Genomic DNA, 5,772 nt, shown 5'->3' on the forward strand with positions numbered 1-5,772 from the left:
TTGTTGTCAATAAGTGCACTTTTTAAAATGTCTATCCTAAAATCAATCACCTCAATACCAATCAATATTTGCCAGGCTTCATTAGATTTTGAGATCACATTGCTCTTAATCAAATTATAATGTGCTCTTACCCACATTCTCCTTCTCCAGGAAATTCAGACTTTCACCAGAATCTGCCCCAAAAGGTTTCTGGAAATGCCCTAGAGATGCTATCCAGTCCTTGGAAGACCAGCAATCTGCCACTAGGCCCTGGATGGTCCCTGGCCCATGAAGCCCTGCTCATTCCACGATCTCCCTGTCTCCCGCTTTCCCACTCCCTACACCCAGCCTCCTCCCAAGTGTGAACACAGACTCTTTTCCCTAATCGCCACCGCAGCCCTGGGAATCTGATGTAAATGTAACAGGAAACCAAGGGGAAGTGCCAGCTGAGTAACGTAACTGCTCCTGCTTGGGACAATCCTCAGTACAGGGTGACATTGGGTTGTGAATGGGAACAAGAACTTCATCGTCAGGTAGGTCTGAATTCTGCCCCTACTAGTTGTGTTACACTGAAAACCCCATCTACGCTGTCTGAGCTGGCTCCCGCCATCTGTAAGATGAGGAAAATGATAGATAGTATCTATCCCATACGAAAACTCATACATGAATGTTGAAAAAGTGGAAACATCCCAAATGCCCATCAGCTGATGAATGGATAAACAAAATGTGGCTGTATTTATCAATGGAATATTACTTGGCAGAAAAAGGAATGCAGTACTGATATACGCTACAGCATCAAGGATCCTCTAAGTGAAAGAAACCAGTCACAAAAGACCATACATCACATGACTCCAGCCAAATGAAGTGTCCAGAATGGGAAATCTATAGAGAAAGAAAGGAGATAAGTGGCTGCCTAGGGGAGGGGGTGGAGGTGAGTAGGAAGGAAGTGGGCAGTGACTATTAATGGGTATAAGCTTTCTTTGTAGGGTGACAAAAATGTTCTAAAATTAGATTATGGTTATGGGCACACAACTCTGTAAATATACTAGAAAAGTCCAATGAATTTCCCCTTTAAATAGGCTGTGTAAATTATATATCAATAAAGCTATTAAAAATAATAATCTGTCTGGGCCCGGTGGTTCATGCCTGTAATCGCAGCAATTTGGGAGGCCGAGGCGCGTGGATCACCAGAGGTCAGGAGTTTGAGACCAGCCTGACCAACATGGTGAAACCCTGTCTCTACAAAAATACAAAAAAATTAGCCAAGCATGATGGTGAGCGCCTGTAATCCCACCTACTCGGGAGGCTGAGGCAGGAGAATTGCTTGAACCCAGCAGGCAGAGGTTGCAGTGAGCCAAGATCGTGCCGCTGCACTCCAGCCTAGGCAACAGAGCAAGACTCTGTCTCAAACAAACAAACAACAACAACAAAAACCTTTTCTAAAGAAATACGATCTTATAAAGACACAACTTTGACAAAAATATACAAAGAACTTTTTATCAAACCAAACATGTTTCCCCACATAAAATTTCCAAGTACTGCTAAGGATTATTTCTAAAAATTCTGGATTAATACCTGTGGGGTGCCTACCATGTACCTACCAGGCACATGTGCAAGGTGTTGGAGGTACAGCAATGGAAGACAGTTTTTGTCCTCAAGTATAACCAAGACAGTCATCCACCCTGTAATAACACAATTAGCCATTTCTCTAATTTAAATTTCTAACTCTAGTAACCATCAACACCCACCTGCTCAAGTTAACAGAAATCCATGGAGTATCCTCAATCTCTCATGACTTCCTGTCATTACAACCCTGGACATTTTCCCCCAACATGTCCCACTTAGCAACTTTAGCCCAGGCCCCAAGTGTTAAAGCTTGAGGATCCACTCTTTTAACCCACACACCAGCCATTTTTCTCAAGGCATAGCAGTGTCCAGGTGGCTGCATAAGTCCTCATTGGGTCCAGAAGCATCTCTTACCTCCAGTCGCTCTTGTGTGGAAACCAGTCATCCATTCAAACTACTCCTCCCATTGTGGTAATATAATTTTGTCTTAGAGGAAATATACTTTTCCTGCTGCCCAACCTTGGTCTGGGCTAACCCAAGCCATCCAATATATTTCACTACATTTTAACCACAAATAGAAAAGGTCTTTCCTTCTAAGAGATTACTATGTTCCCACCTAAAATATGTCTGATTCCTCCTCAGCAACCTCCAAGCTCCAAGCCCTCCCCATCTAATAAGTATGTAGGAGGGATACCACAGCTCCATCCTCCAGAACCAGCCCTGGTTAACCCAAAACTCTTTGTTACACTCTTCCCCAAACTCCACTCCCTAAAAAGTGTTCTTTCAGAACAAAGTGAATCTACCCCAAAGGTTTATTGACTTATTCTCTAGGGACAGGAAACTCATCACTAAATAGACATACTTGTGCATACACACACACACACACACACACATAAACACACACACAGTTACTCCTACAAAGTGCTCCAAATAAGAGTGGTCATGACCAGAAAATGTGAATTTCCGATGTTTCCATGTTGAGAATGAGAGATTGACCAACTTCTCACTCCCAACTAGTTGAATTCTAAGTCCTCACCTGGGCCTGACCAGTTGCTCTGGCCTCCGGGTTTCCCAGACTCCAGTTTTATTTCAGTAGCCTAGGTACTTTGGCAGGAAGGGGGCTGGAGAACTGAAACGATTGGCTGGAGATGAAATCACAGGGACACCTAAAACTGTCTTCGTGTGGCTGAGTCAGTTCCTGGGAGAGGGCCTCAGGACCAGGTGGCATCTCTTGTTTTGTCACAATGCTAAATCTGAAAGATATCTCAAAGACCAGTTCTTTAGGTTTCACAATAGTGATGTTAGCTATAGGAGTAGATGGGGGAGTTATAAATCATGTGACCCCCAGTTTTGTGATTCTGGGGCAGTAAACAACTTATAGAAAAACAAACTAAGCAATGGCAGGTCATGGTTTAACTATGCCTATTCTACAGCAAAGTCCAAGGCCCTACCACAATTTTAGCCTTGTCTTATGAACACAGCTTCAGTCTACAAAAAAAAAAGCAATTTAGCCTGTGAGGTTAGAAGCAAGATGGAGTCAGTCACGTTAGATTTCTCTCATTACTTATTCCAAAAAGGTAGTTTCACCAGGAGTTTGGGGGGGTTCTATTCCTAGAAGGTTGGGGGGTTGGACAGACTACCCCATAAATGTGTCTATAATGATGATGATGGAAAAGTTTTGGTGTCTTCAGACCACAGAGGCTGTTCTTTTATATCTTTTTTGGCACCACATATCCCTACCTTAACCTCTGTTCCAGGATGCCCATACTCTCTCTGTTCACCAACCTGGCCAGTAGCCAACAAGTGGCTCAATAAAATGGGAACGGGTGGAGAAAATAAAAAGGAAGGAGTTGAAAGAAGTGCCACTTGAATGCCCCAGTTGCCATCCCCTACTTTGGCTGACCCACAATTTCCGTAAAACAGAATTCATATTCATCACAAATGTGATATTTTAACTTGCTGATATTCACTCAAATCTATTCTAGTCTTGGAGAAAGTGGTGAAGACCTACCAAGCTTCGAATATCCTTTATTGAGTTTTTTTCTTAATAACTTAGGTGATGAAAACATTCCTCCCCTAATTTGACCACCAACCAGTTCTGGGGGGTGTCCACCAAGTGACACAAAGGGAATCAGCAGTTTCCCATAAGCATCTAGCTAAGCATGGTGGACAGAGGTGGTTGGTAATGAGGCTGGCTCATCCAGGGAAGGGAGGGCTGGTGAGGTCACACAGACTCAAATAAAGGCCTCATAGTAGGGGACACTTTCCAATAGGCCAGGCTTCAGGGAGAGTTAGAATCTCTACCATCTGGCTAAAAGTATTGCATAACTCTTCTATTCAGGTGGGATTTCAGTTCCTCTTAAATTTCATGAAATAGTCCAGAAAACCTGAAAGGCACCATTTTTGTTTTATAGTGAGCTGAGCAGAGAAGATACATGAGCAAGGAAATGGTATACAAAACTCCAAAGTTTGTCTAACACATTACAGAAGCTAATCTGTCACTTACTAAACTGACTTATGTAACTAGTGTCGTTTCTTCTGATCAGAAATTAGCCCTAGACTATTTAAAGAAAAAAATAGAAAGTGTCTCTGGCTAGATAGCTAACAGCAAATAGAGATCCTATTTGTGGAACCAGCTATCATGGTGTGTGTGTTTAAGAATCACAGCAGGTTCCAAGCTGAGTATCCTACAAGACGGAGAGATGTGATCACCCCAAACTCAGCTAATGCTCATGTTATCATGCTGCAGAGGACCCCATTCACCTGAGCAATATAAATGAAAATATAATGGAGGCTACGAGCTTCTTTCTGTTCTGTGCCCCTGGGCCAGGTCTTCTGTCTGCTCCAGGCTAGGGGAGGTGCAGGAAGGGTGAGACTCAAGGTGGGTTTTTATTCCCTAATTACACTTGCTGAGCTCTTGGTACAGGACATGTGAAGGACTTGGTGCCAAGACTTGCTGCAGTGACCAGTAAAGAGGCCTTGGCCAGACCTGCTGTGGCAATTACAGGCCACAGTAGCCTAAAGTTCTAGCAGATTGAGAAATGACCATCTGTTATAACTTACCAAAGTACTGTCTTGCAGAGATACTAATATATTAATACCTTAGTGACCTCTAATGGTATTGTAAAGGGACTGGGAAACAGGAACAATGCTGCCTTAGGGGCATGCTGACCAGACAGCTTTCCAAATGCATGGATCCATTGTGCCTTGGCCACTCACACGCCAACTAGTGGCCCAGAGCGCTGGCCAGGCAACCTGAAGTCAGGCAATGTGTCTTCCCTGGAAACCACGTAGCTGGAGTGGTATTGTTTCCTGAGATCCAAAAAACAGAACAGCACAGAAATATTGGCCAGTGACACCAGTTGTGACACCATAGCATGTTAAAGGACCTTTCGCTATAGAAAGAGCCAAGGACTCAATAGTACCATGTTTGGACCCCTCAGACTAAGCCTTGGAGTGGGCTGGGTTTGCACGGGTTCAGCTGATGGAATAGTGGTGGAAGCAGCTGAGCCAATGCTAGGCTCCAAGTGGAACTTTAGACTCCTCAAGTGGCGGCCCTGAGAAGGGCTGCTCAGCCAGTGCAGTCTAAAGTCAATGTTTGGAGAACTGCTCATCACCCAGGTCTGGAAACCTCACTCCCAAGGTTATTAGCACATCCAGTAGTAGGTAGAAAAAGAGGAGGAAGACTCATGAAACTGATTCTGCTCATGGGTTACAGTAATGACCTTGGCTGGGGCCGAGGTAAAAACTCATCTGAAATAAGGTTCCTGGAGTATTTATCATTCTATTTCTCTCTTCTAGGCAAGGAGTTTCCAAACCTAGCCCAGGGCCAATGCCTGGAGCTCTTGTTTGAAAAGCAGATTCCTGAACACCAGCCTCAAAGATTCTGATCCAACAGGTGTGGGGTATACCCACGAATCTGTATGTCTATCAAGGGTCCCCTGTTCCAGGTGATCCTGACTTAGGGGATCCAAGAACCAGTATTTGGGAATAACCACTCTAACACACCCTGTCTCCATATATGATTGTCATTCACTGACAATTGGTGGTGCCTCAGATAAGGAGCCCATGTAACTAACAGCCAGCATGTTCCTAGGCTCCCACACGGATGCACCTATGTGTCATGGGGCATGTGTCTCTGAGATCTGCCCCCCAGCCACTTCACACCGTCCTTGTAGCACACATGCACATTACACCAATTCAGTTCAGCAAATGTTTATTGGGCAC

The sequence above is a fragment of the Gorilla gorilla genome, chromosome 1 (assembly GCF_029281585.2).
Source record: "Gorilla gorilla gorilla isolate KB3781 chromosome 1, NHGRI_mGorGor1-v2.1_pri, whole genome shotgun sequence".
In the NCBI taxonomy this organism is placed as follows: domain Eukaryota; kingdom Metazoa; phylum Chordata; class Mammalia; order Primates; family Hominidae; genus Gorilla; species Gorilla gorilla.